The following is a 21796-nucleotide window of genomic DNA, read 5'->3' as shown; positions in this document are numbered from 1 at the left end:
TCCCTGAAGAACATTCGTGAATCAGCAGGGTCTTAATGACAATCGGACAGCTTCATGATCACTTTTACTGCTACCATCTTTATTTCCGAATTAATTTTCAAACTGAATTCAAATGCTGAAGCTGCCATGATGGGATTTGAACTCGCGTTCTCTGGATTAATAGTCCAGCAACATAGCCACAACACTACCGTATCCATTACGCTACTGGCTATTTCCAGCATTTTCTGTTTTTATATGCTACTGGCTGATGTTCTGCTTTGAACAATCGCTTCAAAAATTTTAGCTAAATCTGGTTCAAGTAATTAGGAAAACAGCTAAGTATAGAACGGGAAAAGATTCTGCAGTTCACTTGACTGGCCCTCAAAACTTATACTTCTCAACTGCCCGCTCCCTCAAATAGCTATTGAATTCTTCCATAAAGGTTCGCACACTCTCTGCTTCCACTGCCTCCCTAGACAGTTCATTCCATACATTCTGCACCCTTTGCATATTTTTTCAAGTGCTTGTGCTCTCCTCCACCCCTGCCCCTCCGACCAGAAATGCCTCACAGCGCCAGGGACCCGGGTTCGAATCCGGCCTCGGGTGACTGTCTGTGTGGAGTTTGCACATTCTCCCTGTGTTTGCGTGGGTTTTCTCCGGGTGCTCCGGTTTCCTCCCACAGTCCAAAGATGTGCGGGTTAGGTTGATTGGCTATGATAAAAATTGACCCTTAGTGTTAGGGGGATTAAATACGTGGGGTTACGGGGATAGGGTGGGATATGTGTTGGTGTGGGGGTTACGGGGATCGGGTGGGATATGTGTCGGTGCAGGCTCGATGGGCCGAAATGGCCTCTATCTGCACTGTGGGGTTTCTGTGATTCTGTGATTCTCCTGTTAGAATACAGCAAAAAAAAATGAGTATACTTGCTATTACTTGCTCTCTTGATACCATGCCTTTACAATCTTTCAATGGCCCTTACATTTCCTTTTTTTTACATGCCTGCTACATATATATTTATAGAAATGCTTGACATGTCTTTTAATATTCCCTGGTATCCTAACTTCAGTCCCTATGGTCCTCTTCTGACTTGTTCCTTCACATTTAAAAAAATATTTTTCTCAGCCGATCGTGCTTCATACATTAGGAGCAATCTCTTTTTTACCCTTATTGCCCACGTCAGTCTTTTCCCTCTGTTACCTTTCTTTCCAAGGGAATTAAACTACTTAATGCTTACAATAACATTTCCCCCTCAGCCAAATATCACTAAGAAACAGATGAACTGTTCACTTCCATCATTGCTATTTGTGGGATGTTGATACATAAAATGTATCTCATTTGCCCACATAACAGCACTGCACTTAACAAGTAATTTATTCTGTGAAATGTTCTTTACAATGTTTTGTTGTCATAGTCACCATGTTATTATTTATTACTAATGTTTCATATTTCATGACAGTTGCAACATATATGATATGGCTTCTAAGAAAAACCTTTTTCTGTCAAATGTTACTTACAGGTTTACTATGGTAAATCTATAGTAAATCCTCTTCTGACTTGTTCCTTCACATTTTTTAATATATTTTTCTCAGCCGATCGTGCTTCATACATTAGGAGCAATCTCTTTTTTACCCTTATTGCCCACGTCAGTCTTTCCCCTCTGTTACCCTCCTTTCCAAGGGAAAGGGCAGACGTCGACGACGAAGTCCAACACCGCCTTCAGTGTGCCAGTGCAGCCTTCGGTCGCCTGAGGAAGAGTGTTTGAAGACCAGGACCTCAAACCCGGCACTAAGCAGTGATACCCGCCCTGCTGTATGCCTCAGAGACATGGACCATGTACAGCAGGCACCTAAAAGCACTGGAGAGGTACCACCAACACTGCCTCCGCAAGATCCTGCAAATCCATTGGCAGGATAGGCGCACCAACGTCAGTGTTCTTGCTCAGGCCAACATCCCCAGCATCGACGCTTTGACCATGCTCGATCAGCTCCAATGGACAGGTCACATTGTCCACATGCCCGATACGAGACTCCCAAAACAAGCGCTCTACTCGGAGCTCCGGCACGGCAAAAGAGCCCCAGGTAGGCAGAGGAAACGCTTCAAGGACACCCTCAAAGCCTCCTTGAAAAAGTGTAACATCCCCACCGACACCTGGGAGTCCCTGGCCCAAGACCGCACAAAGTGGAGGAGAAGCATCCGGGAAGACGCCGAACACCTCGAGTCTCTTCGCCGGGAGCAAGCGGAAGCCAAGCGCAGGCACCGCAAGGAGCGCATGTCAACCCAAGCACCCCACCCACCCGCCCCTTCAGCCACCGTCTGCCCCACCTGTGACAGAGACTGTAGGTCCCGCATTGGACTAATCAATCACCTGCGAACTCATTTTTAATGTGGAAGCAAGTCATCCTCGGTTCCGAGGGACTGCCTAAGAAGAAGAAGATGGTAAATCTCCAATTGTGGCTAACAAGTCTGAGAGAAACTTAAATTCTTAGATCCAAAATAAGTCTCGGAAAACTTTGCCATGTGCTTGAAGCAAAGACAATTACATCTTTTAAGGGAAATATTTAAGAAATATTTAAAGCAGAGGATGATACAGGGCTTCGGGGAGAGTGTGGAGCAGTGGGACTAGTTTTCCATTGCTCGAACAAAGAGCTAACACAGACACAGTGGACCAAATTGCCTCCTTCTATGGCGCTATATCAAATAATAACAACTAACTTGGATCCCATATAAGGCTGTAACACAACCTGGGGCTTAGGTTAAATGAAAACAGCAGATTTCATCAGTATACATGATGAAGGGTCCCTCCTGAAACCTTAACCTATCGTCCTCTTTCAGACACTTGCAATTCTTGGGGCAGAGTGGAACTCCTTCTTTTGACCTTGCTCATAGTTGCCGTCCCCATTTCAAATGACAAGGAAGCAGATATTTGAATAGTCAGGGCAGGTACATTGCCCCTACAAGGATACTGCAGCAACACCCGCCCTGATCCATTAGTTGGAATGCTGGAGTGGCTCCAGGCCTCTCCAGTAGCAGAGTGCAGGCCCAGCAAGTGCTTAGCAGAGCACAATCTTTGTTACCTTCTGCTCGAATAAAGCAAGTGGGCTTCTTTGGGAAGGTAATTTTCCCCATTCGGTTATAAAATCCATTACCTTCTTGTTTGGGGTCTTCTTCAGGCCCTCAGCAGGACTCATGTTAGGCCTCAGTTGGCACGAGGCCTTATAAGGGCAGAAAGAACAGAATTTCCAAGGGTAGCCCGGGAACTCCCTTGATACTCCCCCTTGGCGTAGGGTGGTGTGGGCAGAAGGCCCACTCATGCCCCTCCCTCCACCGGAATTTAAAGGGCACTGTAAATGGGACGGAGTCCTGGTAGAGCCAAGTTCCCCTCCGAATGGTTTTGCTCCCCATAATATGAATGACACAAACCTTTTAGTTATAAAGATGCTGTCAGATGGTTCATAACCCACCTCAAAGTGTACAAGATTTTCCCATCATTCCATATCCGTAGCAGCTGATTGGGTGTGGTGATCCAATGAGCATCTGCCGTTTTGGAATTCCTGAAGATTGTGTCTGGTATCCATATGAGACCAACCATGTTGCTATTCAGGGTGATGATTTTCATTGTACTGTTGAACTGCAGGCGACTGTCAATCCAAGTCTGAGCAAAAAAGATGTCAATGGTATACTCCTGTAAAACAAAGACAATGGCCAGTAAATCCAACAGAGCTGAGCTTAGAGTATCAAAACTCCCCATACGTCAATAATACAACCCTTACCGAGCAGCTTTTGAAGGAAAGGTTTTATTTTATAGTGTGAACCTTTAAATTACACAATCATTTTTTCTCTCCTAAGGAAACATCAGATATGTTTGTCAGCTTTCTCTGTTTGACATCGAGGCTGTTTGGCTGTGGAACAAGATTAACTTCTGTGGGGGGTGACGGAGGGAACAATTGGTATAAAAGGCATATATACCTGGAGTTTAGGGGAAAAAAGTGTCCTAAATAGTGATTTTAATCATTACAAAAGGATGATTGATGACACAACTTTACTTAATGCCTTAATTTTCCTGTTTCATTCTCACTGTGTTGAAATGTAGACTCAACGCACCATCTTCAACTCGAACTCATTCTGTCACATGACTTCAAGACTGTGAAGAGCTTTAACTCATTCAGTCTTTCCTTCTTCCTATGACCTACAGGATTTTATAACTTAAGTTACTTCTTAATTTATTTCATATTCGGTCAACCTTACTTGACTGCTGCACTTCAGGCCTTGGCTCTTCACTCGGGTTTTTTGACAAAAGGAAAAAAAAATATTTGACTATTAATAATAAATAACTTGGAGATTCTCAAAGTATCTTTAATGATCAATAACGGAAAGCTGGAAAACATTTTGGGGGGGGGAATTTGAACCCCACCCACCTGGCGGAGAGTGGGCGGATGGGCAGTTAAAATGTCCCGGGTTACTTGCCCAATGGATAGCTGCCCAGATCCTGCCATTTCTGATTTTAATGGACACTTCTGGACAGGCAGCTAAGCCACCCGCGCAAAGCCAGCAGGGCCATAATAATTAGTATATGCTAATTGGGGCCCAATGACAGCATCGGGCTCCAACAGCGATTTTAACTTCAGTCTGAGCGGGGGAAGCCAATATGGCTTTCACACCAGGCGAAGGCCAGCATGCAGAGGACCAGGAGGCTGAAGAGGCCTTACTGCCCTGGGTGTCCCCCCTTACCTAGCACGAGACCAGCCCCACCCCCGGAACCCCCTTCCTTACACTTTATCAGAGCCGCCTGAAATTTTGGTCAGGAATTGGACTATCGGCATGTTAAAGAGGCCCAGCGGTTGTTGTTATTTTTTGTATCTTCACACTGCAGTGGCGAAAGAATTAAATGGACATCACTGGTAGTTTCACTGAATGGTGTAATAAAGACAATAATCTCAGTCGTAAGCTTTTTCTAAGTTGATAACATAATCGGATGTGGAAACCATAAGAGGCCTAAGAAGATGTAAGTTCTGTTCTGGCAGGAAAGTAAAACAACGAGTTGGAAGTAAACGAGGCCAAGAGAGGCAGGAAAGGAGGACAATGAGTCAGAAGTACAATGTTGATGAGACCCCATCTGGCATAAACAAAGGTCATAGGTGCAACAACAGCTTGAGGGATAATGGACATAGGCCTAGAAATTGACTATAGCCACGTTTGGGGCACCAGCCTCGCCAGGGTGCTAAAAGTAGTGCCCCAGAAGCATTCGCGACCGCCTGCTGGAAATTCAGTTGGAGCACCCCAAAGGGAAGCGCAGCGCTACTGGAGGCGCCCCGCATCCCTCTTGGGGCGCTGCGACTGAATATCGTTGTGCAATGTGCCGCAGCGCCACACGCTGCGGCACGTCACGCTGCAGTACTGCAGGCCTTCCTCCCCTTCTTAAAGGGGAGGGGCCTTGTTCTGCGCGATCTGGGACCCAGCTGGGCCCCCGAGGATCGCGAGTGCTGGCAAACGAGCCCGGCACCGAGGAGAAGTGCCGGGCTCTTGGAACGCAGCCGGCACTCCGCGGGGGGGAGGGGGGGTCAGGAGGCCAGGGACGGGAGCACAGAGAGGTGCTGGCAGGCGGCCAACAACAAAAATGGCCGCCCTGCACCTCTCCTTTAATTTGCGCCTCTACCGCCACAGGAAGGCCCCCCTGAACCGGTCGCACATAGCGTCTGGTGGTAAATCAGGGGGCGCTTCCTAATATCGTGGCCGGGGCGTCAGCGGGGCGCTGCGCACACCGATGATGTCATCAGTAGTGGCGCAGCGCTCCACCATTAGCGTCCTGCTGAATTTAGCGGGAGGCGTGGCCAGTGGCTTGCGACCCACTTAGCACCCTCTTAAGGTGCTAACGGGTGGCGCAGCCAACTGAATTTCTAGGCCATATACTTTTCCGATAATAAAGGCGGTACTTTAATGTAACGCGGCATAGGCAACCAATCAGTGAAGATGCATGCGGGCCAAGGTCCAATCAGGTGGCAGGAATGAATTTTGAATGAGCTGGACATGTGTATTGTAATGTATAAAAATGTAATGTTTGCTGTACCAATTTGGAAAAAGTCTGGCTAAGACAGAGCAGACTGTTTCCCCACTGGTGCAATAAAGACAACTTGACTATCGATCTAAAACCTTGTGTCGAGTGTTGGTTTAAAATATTCCACAACAACACTCTTCCCTTGGGGAAAAGCATAAAGCAGTGGAAGGATTTGCAGGCTGAATGCTCCTTCCATGGCCGTAACCATCTTTATAGAGTTTTTTTGGACTCCCACAACCCATACAATAAGGGAGTGGGGGGGCACCCACACGGAGCTGGTATCATACTGGATGTCAATCGCGAATTCAGAGCCAGTGCTCCACTCCCAACTTGCTGGGACTGTCCTTGGAGCAGGGTTCGAACACCTGCACCTTTTGATGCAGAGGCGGAAATGCTATCACTGCGCCAAAGGCTCGCTCCTGGGAAACAACTGAAACCAATGGTTTCCCGCCAGAAACCCACTGGCAGTTAAAATTGCCCCCCCCCCCCCTTTTTGTGAAAGTTGGCTCATGAATGACAGGGCACATTGAGGAGCCTCAACTGCTGGTGAGCTTTGCAAATTTGAGGTTTTCATATTTAGGATAATTGATATCCAGGATTTAGCCATGGCTCAATTGGTAGCCCTTTCACTCGTGAGTCAGAAGGTTGTGGGTTCAAATTCCCTACTCCAGAGACTTGAGCACAAAATCAAGGCTGACACTCCAGTGCAGTGCTGAGAGAGTGCTACACTGTCAGAGGTGCCGTCTTTTGAATGAGACGTTAAACTGAGGCCCCGACTGCTCTTTCAGGTAGACATAAAAGATCCCATGGCACTATTTCAAAGAAGAGATGGGGTGTTCTCCCCAGAGTCCTGGTCAATATTTATCCAACAGTGACTACACGTCAAAGGTACTGCATTGGCTGTTAAGCGCTTTGGGATGTCGTGAAAGGTATAATCTTTATTTCTCATTAAAAGGCACGTCTTTTATCAAAGGTGATTCAGCTGATATTGTAAACATGAGAGCAAAACTGAAGTGATGCACAACAACTATCTAAACCCAGAAAATAAACGACAGCCTTGAAATTGCTACCCCAAAGTATATTTCTATAATATATAAGGTAAATCACGCTTCAAGTCTAAAATTTGTATGAAAAAAAACTACCCAACTGTGTGAACTTTATTGAGGTGCCTTGATTATGTCTTGGCTCAATTGTTCTGTATGAAGTTCCATTCCTGAAGGATAATCAAGGCTTGTAATCACTGCAAATGTATTGAGTGATAATCAACACTTGATTACTGAGTAATATGAGTTACTTTATGTTATAAAAATAATATAGTTTTTCAATCGCACATATTAGGCATTTACCAACATAATGATCACTGAATTTGAAAGCAATTCATTATTTATGAAGGTATTGAGACATTTCTCAGACACAATCAGTCATTATATAAGTAGAAGTCTTTCTGTTTTGGTGATTCGGTTACACGTCTGTACCTGATACAGTTCGGGGGAGTTGATTGAGTTGCGTTTTGATATCGACTTTTGCTGCTATGCAGTAGTGCAATTTCACAACAAAATAAGCTACATCAAATATTATCAACATTAATAAAAATGCATTATTAATAACCAAGTTCCAAATATTCATACATTTTGGCTGTGAACTACTTTAGTGATGAGGGAGACTCAAGGCACTTTAAACCAATGCATTCAAAGATGATCTTTCACTATCAATTATTTTTGACAAGCTAAGAAGTCATAAATTATTAATTTGTGCCCATTTGCACAAAGTCACTGATACCACCATCTGTATTATAATTCATGCTGGTTTTTGAACTTATGAAAGAAGCCATTGCCCCCTCTCTTTTGCAGCAATGTCCCAGAAGTCCATGTCAGTATTGGTAGGAGTGAGCACCGCACAGTCCTTGTGGAGGCAAAGTCCTGTCTTCACACTGAGGACACCCTCCATCGTGTTATGTGGCACTACCATTGTGCCAAATGGGATAGATTCAGCACAGATCTAAACTAGGCATCCATGAGACGCTGTGGGGCCATCAGCAGCAGCAAAATTGTATTCCACCACAATTGTAACCTCATGGCCCGGCATATCCCTCACTCTATCATTACCATCAAGCCAGGGAACCAACTCTGGCTCAATAAGGAGTGTAGAAGAGCATGTCAGGAGCAGCACCAGGCGTACCTAAAAATGAGGTGCCAACCTGGGGAAGCTGCAACACAGGACTACATGCATGCTAAAAAGCAGAAGCAGCATGCTATACACAGAGCTATGCGATCCCACAGCCAATGGAGCAGATCAAAGCTCTGCAGTCCTGTCACACACAGTTGTGAATGGTGGTGGACAATTAAATAACTAACGGGAGGAGGAGGTTCCATGAGCATCCCCATCCTCAATGATGGCAGAGGCCAGCACGTGAGTGCAAAAGACAAGGCTGACGCACTCGCAACCACCTTCAGCTAGAAGTGCCGAGTGGATGATCCATTGCCACCTCCTCCTGAGGTCCCCATCACAGAAGCCAGTCTTCAGCAAATCGATTCACTCCACATGATATCAAGAAATGGCTGAGCGCATTGGATACAGCAAAGGCTATGGGCCCCGGCAACATTCCGGCTATCGTGCTGAAGACTTGTGCTCCAGAACTAGCTGCGCCTCTAACCAAGCTGTTCCAGTACAGCTACAACACTGGCATCGACCCGTCAAAGAGGAAAATTGCTCAGGTATGTCCTGTCCACAAAAAGTAAAAAAAATCCAACCCGGCCAATTACCGCCCCATCAGTCTACTCTCAATCATCAGCAAAGTGATGGAAGGTGTTGTCGACAGTGCTATCAAGCGGTACTTACTCACCAATAACCTGCTCACTGAAGCTCAGTTTGGGTTCCGCCAAGACCACGCAGCTCCAGACCTCAGTACAGTCTTGGTCCAAACATGGACAAAAGAGCCGAATTCCAGAGGTGAGGTGAGTGTGACTGCCGAGTGTGGTATCAAAGAGCCCTCGTAAAACTGAAGTCAATGGGAATCGGGGGAATACTCTCCACTGGCTGGAGTCATACCGAACACAAATGAAGATGGTTGTGGTTGTTGGAGGCTAATCATCTCAGCCCCAGGATATCACTGCGGGAGATCCTTAGGGCAATGTCCTAGGCCCAAACATCTTCAGCTACTTCATCAATAACCTTTCCTCCATCATAAGGCCCGAAGTGGAGAAGTGTTCACTGATGATTGCACAGTGTTCAGTTCCATTCGCAACTCCTCAGATAATGAAGCAGTTCATGCCCTCATGCAGCAAGATCTGGATGACATTCAGGCTTGGGCTGATAAGTGGCAAGTAACATTCACGTCACACAAGTGCCAGGCAATGACCACCTCCCTTTGACATTTAATTACATTACCGTCAGCGAATCCCCCACCATTAACATCCTGGGGGTCACCATTGGCCAGAAATTTAACTGGATCAGCCACATAAATGCTGATAAGGACAAGGGCAGTAGGTGCATGGGAACACCATGACCTCCAAGTTCCCCTCCAAGTCACACGCCATCCTAACTTGGAAATATATCGCTGTTCATTCATTGGCATTGTGTCAAAATCCTGGAACTCCCTCCCAAACAGCACTGTGGGAGTACCTTCACCACACGGACTGCAGCGGTTCAAGAAGGCGGATCACCATCACCATCACCATCTCAAGGGCAATTAGGGATGGGCAATAAATGCTGGCCTTGCCAGTGAAACCACATCCCATGAATGAATAAAAAAAAATTCCTTTGCATCACTTTCTGTTTAGAATAGAAACATCCTCAAATGACGTACACGAATCAATTCATTTTAACATAAGAACCTAAGAAATAGGAGCAGGAGTAGGCCATTTGGCTGCTTGAGCCTGCTCCACCATTCAATAAGATCATGGCTGATCTTCTACCTCATCTCCACTTTCCTGCACTATCCCCATATCCCTTGATTCCCTTAATATCCAAAGATCTATTGATCTCTGTCTTGAATATACTCAACGACTGAGCCTCCACAGCCCTCTGGGGTGGAGAATTCCAAAGATTCACCACCCTCTGAGTGAAGAAATTTCTCCTCATCTCAGTCCTAAATGGCTAACCCCTTATTCTGAGACTGTGACCCCTGGTTCTAGACTCCCCAGCCAGGGGAAACATCCTCCCTGCATCTACCCAGTCAAGCCCTGTAAGAATTTTGTATGTTTCAATGAGATCACCTTTCATTCTTCTAAACTCTAGAGAATATAGGCCTAGTCTACTCAATCTCTCCTCATAGGACAATCCCCCCATCCCAGGAACTAGTCTGGTGAACCTTCGTTGCACTCCCTCTATGGCAAGTAGATCCTTCCTTAGGTAAGGAGACCAAAACTGTACACAATACTCCAGGTGTGGTCTCACCAGGGCCCTATATAATTGCAGTAAGATGTCTTTACTCTTATACTCAAATCCTCTTGTAATAAAGGGCAACATACCATTTGCTTTCCTAATTGCTTGCTGTACCTGCATGTTAACTTTCAGTGATTTGTGTACAAGGACACCCGGGTCCCTCTGAACACCAACATTTCCCAATCTCTCACCATTTAAAAAATACATTGCTTTTCTATTTTTCCTACCACTTCATATTTCTCCACATTATATTCCATCTGCCATGTTTTTGCCCACTCACTTAGCCTGTCTATATCCCCTTGAAGCCTTCTTGCATCCTCCTCACAACTTACATTCCCACCCAGCTTTGTATTATCAGCAAACTTGGATATATTACATTAGGTCCCCGCATCTAAATCACTGATGTAGATTGTGAATAGCTGAGGCCCAAGCACTGATCCTTGCGATACCCCACTGATCCTTGCGGCAGCCTGCCAACCCGAAAATGACCCATTTATTCCTACTCTCCGTTTTCTGTCTGTTAACCAATCCTCAATCCATGCTAGTATATTACCCCCAATCCCATGAGCCCTAATTTTGTTTAATAACCTCTTGTGTGAAACCTTTATCAAATGTCTTCTGAAAATCCAAATACACCACATCCACTGGTTCCCCCTTATCCTGCTAGTTACAACCTCAAAAAACTCTAACAGGTTTGTTACTTTACTTGTTTCTTCATTCACATTTATTGTAAATACAGCTGTTTTTTTATTTAGGTAAAGAGACATTTGGGTGCGAATTTTCACAGGGGTTCCCACAGCCATCCCCTTCGTACCACCAGGCTGCCATGAGAACTTGGTATTAACTATACATATTGGGGGTGAACCTTCGCTGGGGTCCTCCGAATCGTCCGCTGTAACTTCAGCCGAAGTGCTGTGCAAATCCCCGAGAAATGGCGTAAATGCCGGGGGCTTCCACGGCTCTTCCAGCCAAAGTTACAGCGGACGATTCAGAGAGTCCCTGCGGAAATAACAGGAGCAGCTGAAGTGTTGAAGGAAATAACTAGCCGAATGCACGTGAATTGCAGAGTTAAGTGGCAAAGACCATCCACCAAAATACTACAACGTGACTTTCTATCCACAGTGCTAAAGGGAACACAGGCAAAATGACAATTAAAAATAGAAGCTGCTGGATAAATAAATGTTGCAGCTCTGCCAGCAGTTGAAAAGAGGGGAAAAAAACGGTTCATCTTTCAGATAGAGAGCAAACTGGAAAGGGAAGGCAGCTGGGTTGCCAACTCTGGCGGGTCATATTCCTGGAGGTGTCATCATGTGACCTCCTGCCTCCAACCCGACTGCCCAGTCAAACAGCCTTTTGCCCCACCTACAATGTTTGCATAACTAATAATCAAAGAACATGAATAAAACACATAAGTTTTTTCTTTAAATGCTCCAATGATTTTTTTTCTCCCAGGTTTTTGCTCGCCGCAGTGTCCAGGAGATGAAGCTTCAATTCCTGGAGACTCCAGGACGATCCCTGGAGGGTTGGCAACCTTTGGATTGCAAAATGGCCGCCCCTTTGTACTGTCAAACTAGGAGAATTGACATCAGCAGCTGCTCACAGTTGGACACAAACAAACAATCAGGATAATTGTAAGTGACCTTTCAGCTTATTCACAATTATAATTAGGGTGGATTTGTTCTTTGAAATTATGGCAGAGGCAACATGAACTTGCATCATCAGTGCCCAACTGCATCAGCAAATAATATGTAATTTCTGTCAAGCATATACCGCATTATACTCCAAGGATTGGAAACTCAATATCTTTTAAGTAATACATCATAAGCAGTTTGAAATGGCATTTGCAACATTCAGAACCATTTTATTTTTCAGTTGATACGAAGCAGATTAGTACCAGACTTTTTCTGACCAGTCTCCGAGCACAAAAACAAGCCTAATCTTGTACAGGAAACTCTCATTTAAACGGCACCTAAATATCTGGAATTCTCAATTAACCGGCAAAATTCTCACTCTGAAAACAACACCTCAATAACCGACAATGTTGCCGAGTCCGAGTCCGAGTCTCCCGCGGTGGCCGAATTAGTCAGTAGGGGTAGTTCTCCAAACTGCCACTACTCGGCTTCTTGGCGCTGTCGGAAGTCGGAACACCTCAATAACAGGAGTCTGACTCTCCCGCGCTGCCGCTAGTCTCTTCTGATCCGCCATTTTACAGGGCTACTGTGTGTCTCCCACGCTGCTGGTAGTCATTGAATTGCATTACCCTCATCTGGCAGTACTGTACTTAATCAAGAATCTTCCACCATCCATTTAACACAACATTCTGTAGGTGAGTACCCAATTACTGTATACTGCACATTTCTAGATTTTTAAATTTTTCTTTGTTAAAAATAGCCTCGGTAGATAACCCTCTCCATCATCCGGAATTTTTGATCAACCAGCAACACGCCGGTCCCGTCGGTGCCGGGTACCAGAGTTTCCTGTAATTATGTTTGAATGCGGCGAGTTGCCTTCAAGTCCACGCGCGTCAGAATTTACTGATCTTGTAAATGGGCATTTGATACCATTGCTAATGGACGCAATACCTTCTGGGCCTCTTCTAGCCCAGGATCCAGCTCCCGACAGGTTTGGTCTGATGGGGAAGCCAATACTGCACCGCTCCCCTGCCCCCCCACCCCCCTCCCACCCCCCTCCCACCCACGCCCGCTCAGGCCTCAGGTTGAAATTGTAGGTCTGCATATTTAAAGGAGGACCCCTATGGTAGGCTTGCCAACCCTCCAGCATTTAAAGTCTAATCTCCAGGGCACTGCTGCCAGCCACCCTGGAGAAAAATCATAGGGGCATAAAAAAAGTGGTTCTGTTTCATTTTTTGTGCATTTTTGTTTACTGGTTATTGGATATGGGAAAAAGGCTGTTTGACTGACAGTCAAGAATCATTCAATCGGGTATTGAAGAGTCTATTCGCTTTTCGGCGTGGGAAGGCGATGCACCACGAGTGTGGTCGTGCTTATCCTGCGGGTGTCCTGCTCACCTGCTCAAAAGAGCAAGTTAATATCGGGAAACGGTGGGAAGGAAGCGGGATCGGAGGCAGTAAGTGACTCGTGTTATTTTAAATACCCCTGTCCCCTGCCCCGTCCCGCCCGGTTTCTGCCAGGCGCGGGCAGTTAAAATCGGGGCTAATATAGCTCCTAGTTCTAAAGTAACACTGAACGTAGAGAAATGTGGAATACAGAATTTATTCTCCGTATAAAAATGCGTGGAAGAGAAAAGCCCATCCGTTTCATCAAGGCTGCTCCTTCCAACAGACTGCGTAGGAGCTGGACCGTCATGGATCCTCCTTAACTGAGTCTCTTATTGGAGGTGACTAAAGACATTTGGAAGCAGAGAACATTCTGAAACATCTCCTTAACCCTTGTGAGCAATTGAGTAAAACCGTCAAGAGTCTCACAATGACATTCCAATCTAGATGAGAAAAAAAACAGTTGCACTCCGCAGAACTAGCCAACAGAACAGAAGTTGGCGTGACTCTGTAATTAGCTCTGTAGCATTTAATCCTGTTTCTAAAAAGCCATATGGCTAGTTCTTTTTCAAATGAGCTGATCAACTAGGCATTTCTCCAATTCAGATGGGTATCTATTCTGCATATCGACTATCCTGTACAGAAAATAGCTTATTAATTTCTTGAGGAAGGTCAAAGGGCAGATTATCCTATTTTGTGTGCTTGGGTATAAAATCACCTGGATGGGGCGCTTAGAAAAAAATCGGGCAAAAATTGAAAGCTTGTGCACCCATACATAGATGCAGAAATGGGGCAAGCTCCATTACTGACGTGTGATCCTCCCAGCAAGATTTCTTATATGAGCTCTGTCCAGGTGATTTTTTTATGCTGAAGCACCAAAAAGGAAAATCTACCCCATAAGTGATGAGATTATGAGGAGAATTTTAATTCCCCCTCACCCAGCGTAAAATGGGTGGATGGGTAGTTAAAATGGAATGTAAATGCTTGATATTTCAAGGCATATGAGGTGCCCATCTGAGTCAGGAATATAAATCTTTTATATTCCTGCAATTCAACAGAAATTGCTGATTCGTAAATAGAGGCAACGACTGCAATCTCTGATCCCTCACACAGGTAAGCAAACCAGGGTCCTATTACATCAGTAATAGCCCAACGCCATCTTAACACAAAAGAGTGCAGCAGCTAAAACCATTTCTGACCGAAGAGGCTAAGTTTAAACCTTTCCTTTGTGAGTAGATTCGCTCCTCCGGGCCCCACAAGGAAAGTATAGGCCTATCCTGCCCCGGACTCCGCCCTCCCCTCCCCCTTCGTGAACCACTAACCATCCTGAAAACCCCATCCTGCCTTGTCCCCAACCCTTACCCTGGGCCTAGCGGGCTGCCTTCTGGCCTCCCAGCGTTCCACCGCTTCCCGTCAACTTCCCTCCCATTTTCGGCAGGGAATCACTGGTCACTGTCCAGTGCCCCAAATACCCCTTCCAGGTGAAACAGCGATTTACTTGTACTCCTTGCAACTTAGTATACTGTACTCATTGCTCACGATGCGGTCTCCTCTACATTGGGGAGTCCAAACGCAGATTGGGCGACCGCTTTGCAGAACACCTCCGTTCAGTCCGTAAGGGTGACCCCGAGCTTCCGGACGCCTGTCACTTTAATTCACCGCTTCACTCCCACTCTGATCTCACCGTCCTCGGCCTCTTGCACTGTTCCAATGAAGCTCAAGGTAAGCTCGAGGAACAACACCTCATCTTTCGATTAGGAACTTTACAGCCTTCTGGACTCAACATTGAGTTCAACAATTTCAGACTATAACCCCTGCTCCCATTTTTCATGCTGTATGATTTTGCTATCCCCATTTGCAACATTTTATCTTTCCTGCCTCTTACCTTAGCACAGACTGTTCCTTCAATTCCTTCCTCCCCTCCCACCACCCATCTCTGCACCTGCTTAATATCTGTTACATCTCCAGCTTTTTCCAGTTCTGATGAAGGGTCCCAGACCTGAAACGTTAACTCTGTTTCTCTCTCCACAGATGCTGCCTGGCCTGCTGAGTATTTCCAGCATTTTCTGTTGTTATTTCAGATTTCCAGCATCCGCAGTATTTTGCTATTCTATCCCTTCTCTATTGTCTTTGCTCCATGTGAAAACAAAATCAATCCTGTGAGCCTCTGAACATGAGGAGAGATCTCCTCTGTGCACTGTATATAACCAAACTGCAACCAGGTTAAGAAAGAACCCAATTAAGAATTTGCTACCCGCAGTACACAGAGGAAATCATCGCCCCAATCACTCAAAACTAAACCCTGAAATGAGTGAAGTCAGTTTTTCTAAACCATCTCCAGTGCATTAATGTGCTTTCAAAGGTGAGCTGGCCCAAATAATAACACATATTCCTAATATGATTTTACCAGTGAATTATGCAGGTTTGAAATAACTTGTTTTTACTCATAATTAAATGCCCTTGAGATGTACTCAAGTACTTGATTAGCCTTGCTGATAGCAGCTTCACATTGACTCAATGCAATGATGGATAATTGCATCCAAATTATTTTTCTCCTTCATCTTTCCTAATGGACACCCATTGATTATAAAACTTTCATCTTTCCAGCAGCAATTTGCACAACTTTCCTTTTACCCACAGGAAAATCCATCTGTTCATCCATTTAGTTTGTTCGGTGTACTCTGAATGATAGCGGTGTCCCTATATTAATCATGTACCTTGCTGTCATTTACACTTCCGTCTTGTACAGCCAGGTGTCTGACAGGCAGGGAGGCTTATCAGCCATGCCTCAAATCACAAAACCAAATTGCAAGGAAATCCATATAAGTAGAGTGTACATTTGCCTGCACATTGTCGTGTTATAGGGATATACCCCTTTTTTCCCCTTTGACCATAGAAGTTAGATGCAAATTGTCAAGAGCCAAGGTTTTGAGACCCTCACAGTATGTATAAAACCACACAACTTACTAGCATCAATTACTGGTAAGCTTCCAGTGCTTTTCCAGCTAGGGCGACACTGCCCAGGGTTGCGGGGATATCGGCAGCCAATTGGGAAGAAACCAAGTCCCCAGTGGCAGGTTGTACACTTCAGGTGCCATCAGTGAGCGAGGCTGGCTGCTCAATTATCAACAGTGTCCCTGAAGTACTTTTATTTCCTCTTTGGGCCAAACATTTCTTTTATCCTCAACAACACTTAACTCTCTATGAAACATGTGCTTATCTAAAACCTGAATACCATTATCATATATAGCGAGGCTTTTCCAACCCTTCTCTGACACTCCAGAGAGGATACAAGAAAAAGCTTGCCTTCTAATAGGTGATCCTTCTCTTTCCAAGACACGCCTTTCCCTACTTTATCACTGCTCTGATGGTCAGTGCTGCTTTGAACTCTTCTCTTGTTCCTTTCATAACTCTAAATATACCTGTAAAGTCTGTAGGTATTATAACGAATTAATACACAGACTACAAGAGTAACTTTAACAGGACTTTACTATTCGAAGGTCAGGGCGAATCTACCCAATAAATCCTGACACAGCACTTATATACTGGTGTGGTCACCGTCGGTATTACAGTATACAGCAGCCAAGATAAAGTAGTGCCACACCTAAAATAGTTCTCTTAAAGGTGAACGGTTACATACGATAGTTCTCTTACAGGTAGAACAGTTACATACACTACAATACCCTCTCTTCTTCCTCCCTGCACACTCACTGTACTGAAGTCAAGACTCATAACACAGTCTCCATTTAAAGCATTCTTTCCCAGATCTTTTATGTCTTTTATATTCTTCAATGTTCCCTTCCTCCTATGATCTTTAAAACCCAACCTTAGCATCACCAAATCACTAATTCCTGATTTACCTTGTGTTCTGTTTTACTCTTTTCTAACTTGGTGGCTTCCTAGTGATATCGCAATCAAAATAAACCGAAGAGGAGCTTAAATCAAGTATTCCACTTTTGTTAAAACACACTGCATGGAGGGGATCAGTTGAAACAGTGGTTGAACACACTATGCATGACCTCTTTGATCTGTATTATGGGTCCAACTTAGCGTGAGGGTTTGAGAATCTCTTTAGACTGCCTATTGTAAAAATCCTAAGTGAAGCAGTTGGACAGTCTTGGTCTAAATTCCCATGACTCCACAATTCAAAACTACCCTTAATTTGACATTACCATCTACAAGATGCACTGCCGCAACATGCCAAGGCCTCTTCGACAGCACCTCTCAAACCCACGAACTATACCACCTAGAAGGACAAGGGCAGCAGGTGCATGGGAACACCACCACCTCCAAGTTCCCCTCCAAGTCACACAACATCCTGACTTGGAAATATATCGCCGTACCTTCATCGTCGCTGGTTCAAAATCCTGGAACTCCCTCCCTAACAGCACTGTGGGGGTACCTTCACCACACAGAATGCACCAGTTCAAGAAGGCGGCTCACCACCACCTTCTCAAGGGCAATTAGGGATGGCCAATAAATGCTGGCCTTGCCAGTGATGCCCACATCCCAGGAACGAATTTTAAAAAATTGGCACTCTAGAATGGGACTTGAACCGACGGCCTTATAAACCAGAGGCGAGTGTGCTACCCACTGAGCCACAGCTGACACAAGGTTTGCCCCACTGCACTGACTTTTCTCTTCTTGAAAAGCATAAACATTCACAAAAAAAGAAAGCAAAGCTTATTAGCAGCACAAAAATAAAATTCCACAATTTCCACAGAGATAAACATATCATAGAATGATATATAATGTACAGCAGAGAAAAGGCCAGTCGGCTCAGCTGGTCCATGCCTGCATTTATGCTCCACACGAGCCTCCTCCCACCCCTCTTCATCTCACCCTATCAGCATATCCTTCTATTCCCTTCTCCCTCATGAACTTATCTACCTGGTTCACCAGACTGATTCCTGGGATGGCAGGACTGTCGTATGAGGAGAGATTGGGTCGACTAGGCCTGTATTCACTAGAGTTTAGAAGAATGAGAGGGGATCTCATTGAAACGTATAAAATTCTGACCGGGCTAGACAGACTGGATGCAGGGAGGATGTTTCCTCTGGCTGGGGTGGAGGGGGGTGGTCTAGAATGAGGGGTCACAGTCTCAGGATATGGGGTAGAACATTTAGGACTGAGATGAGGAGAAATTTCTTCACTCAGAGGGTGGTGAATCTGCGGAATTCTCTACCACAGAAGGCTGTGGAGGCCAAGTCACTGAATATATTTAAGAAGGAGATAGATAGATTTCTAGACACAAAAGGCATCAAGAGGTATGGGGAGAGAGCGGGAATATGGTATTGAGATAGAGGATCAGCCATGATCATATTGAATGGCAGAGCAGGCTCGAAGGGCCGATTGGCCTACTCCTGCTCCTATTTATCTATGTTTCTATGTTACCTTTCCCTTAAGTGCATCTGTGCTATCTGCCTCAACTACTGTGGTAGTGAGTTCCACATGCTAACCACTCACTGGGTAAAGTAGTTCCTCCTGAATTCCCTATTGGATTTATTGGCGACTATCTGATATTTATGACCTCTTTTTTTGGACTCCCCCCACAAGTCAGGAATTTTTCTCTGCATCTACTCTGTCAAACCCCTTCATGATGCTAAAGACCTCTATCAGAGGAAATTTGAAATTGTAATGACTATCTGACCTTCTCACTTCTAAAAATAATTTTTAAATAGCAATTAACATGGTCCAGTTGCTAACCACAAGCCGGATGTCAAACTACGGTGCCATTCCCGACAGCAATCACCTTGGTGCGTCTTGACTTACCCTAGTTCTCACTGGTACCTGCAGCTGCCGTATTTTCAATTGCACCAGGTACCAGCTGGATTAAGTGACATTGTCATCTGGTAGATTGCCTCGCAGGACAATTTTTCAGGTTAGTAAATGGAAGAGTGCTCAATGACGCATTACCGATGGGATCTGCCACTAAAAATACTCTATTTATAACAATGTTCAAACAGCAAAGCAAATCTTCACCCTTCAACGGAGCGTGCACGTAGGTATTATGGTAAAGGGTATTTTTTGGGACAGGCATTTCCTGGTTTAGCTAATTACGATACCTGCCCAAAAGCTTATGATCGAAAAGATAGTGCTTTTGAGAGCTAAGATGCTCTGATAACATTACAGCGCAAGGCATGTTGGCTTGTTAAAGGCAAATCGTGTTTAACTAACTTGATTGAGTTCTCTGACGAGGTAACAGAGAGGGTTGATGAGGGCAATGCAGTTGACGTAATGTACATGGATTTCCAAAAAGGCATTCGACAAAGTGCCACATAATTGGCTTGCCAGCAAAGCTGAAGCCCATGGAATAAAAGGGACAGTGGCAGCATAAATTGGTGAAGTGACAGGAAACAGAGAGTAGTGGTGAGAGGTTGTTTTTCGGACTGGAGGAAGGTATACAGTGGTGTTCCCCAGGGGTCGGTTCTAGGACCACTGCTTTTCCTGAAATATATTAATGACTTGGACATGGGTGTACCGGGCACAATTTCAAAATTTGCAGATGAAACAAAACTTGGAAGTATAGTGAACAGTGAGCATCCGATCGCAGCCCTGCCTTCGATCTAGATCCTTTTCTCTCCAGTTTTGAAGAAGGGTCTAACCCGAAACGTCAACTCAAATTTCTGTCCACGGATGTTGCCTGACCTGCTGAGTTTTTCCAGCATTTTCTGTTGTTATTTCGGATTTCCAACATCTGCAGTATTTTGCTATCGCATCGAGGAGTGTGATAGACTTCAGGAAGACATAGACAGGCTGGTGAAATGGGCGGACACGTGGCAGATGAAATTTAACACAGGAAAGTGTGAAGTGATACATTTTGGTAGAAAAGAATGAGAAGAGGACATATAAACTAAAGGGTACAATCCTGAAGGGGGTGCATGAACAGAGAGACTGGGGGTATGTGTGCACAAATCATTGCAAGTGGCAGGGCAGGTTGAGAAAGCAGTTAAAAAGGCTTACGGGATTCTAAGCTTCATAAATAGGGGTATAGAGTACAAAAGTGTGGAAATTATGATGAACCTGTATAAAACACGGATTCGGCCCCAACTGGAGTATTCTGTCCAATTCTGGGCACCACACTTTAGGAAGGATGTGAAGGCCTTAGAGAAGGTGCAGAAAAGATGTACGAGAATTATTCCAGGAATGAGGGACTTCAGTTACGTTGATAGACTGGAGAAGTTGGGGTTGTTCTCCTTGGAGCAGAGAAGATTGAGAGGAGATTTGATAGAGGTGATCAAAATCATGAGGGGTTTGGACAGAGTAAATAGAGGGAAACTGTTCCCATTGGCAGAAGGGTCGAGAATCAGAGGACACGGATTTAAGGTGATTGGCAAAAGAACCAAAGGCGGCATAAGGAAAAACTTTTTTACACAGCGAGTGGTTAAGATCTGGAATGCACTGCCTGACAGGGTGGTGGAGGCAGACTCGATCATGGCTTTCAAAAGGGAGTTGGATAAGTATATGAAGGAAAGAGATCTGCTCGGCTCCGGGGAAAGGGCGGGGGAGTGGGACTAGCTGAATTGCTCTTGCAGAGAGCCGGCATGGGCTCGACGGGCCGAATGGCTTCCTTTCGTGCTGTAACCATTCTATGACTCTATGAAAGAATGCACATGTGGGTGTGATTGCGGTAAAAGGTGCACGCGACAGGATTTGAAGTGTTTAAAGTTACCCGAACCCTCTATATGAAATTGAAGTAACGACCAATGTTCCCGCTAAGGTTCGCGTGCGGCCGCGCAGTAAGTGGAAAGGTCCCCCGCAGGCCACTCACCGGCTTTTGCATTGTGCAGAAATTTAAAGGGACTGCGCATTAAAAAAAACAGGCCGTGCAGAACAAAGTGCAGCTTGCAGGGAACACTGGTAGCGACCGCTTGAGATTTACAATGGAAAATCTTACTTGCAAGTAAATGGAGCTGTAGTGGAAAGCTGCTAAAAATAAAAGCTACACTGTAAATGTCAGAAAGACCCATCCTCCCCAGATGGATCTAAAATGCCAGTTCTTATATAAAAACAAGACTCTCTGGGGGTAGTTTTGACTTTGTGTGATAGTGTAAAATGAGCGATAGCGAGTCAGCAACCCGTTTTACATCTCTGCTGATGTTCATTTCCATTGGCCTCAATTGGGACAGATGCGTATCGGGCAGCCGCCTCGCTATCGTCCGTTTTATACTATCGTATAAAGTGAAAATGGCCCCCTCTGAGACTAGTTTTGCCAGATTCACTAGTGGCAAGGGCAGTGACGGAGTTTGGACCACAACACGGTCACCCAGCATATCCGACCATCTAGCAAGGCTTGCAAAATTACCCTCTCTGACTGGAAACATTGACATTTTATAGGGCACTATTAAACTATGTGATTCATTTG

This window comes from Somniosus microcephalus, chromosome 10 (assembly GCF_052327205.1).
Source record: "Somniosus microcephalus isolate GS21.2 chromosome 10, FLI_Smic_1.0, whole genome shotgun sequence".
In the NCBI taxonomy this organism is placed as follows: Eukaryota; Metazoa; Chordata; class Chondrichthyes; order Squaliformes; family Somniosidae; genus Somniosus; species Somniosus microcephalus.
This window is presented reverse-complemented; position numbering follows the sequence as displayed.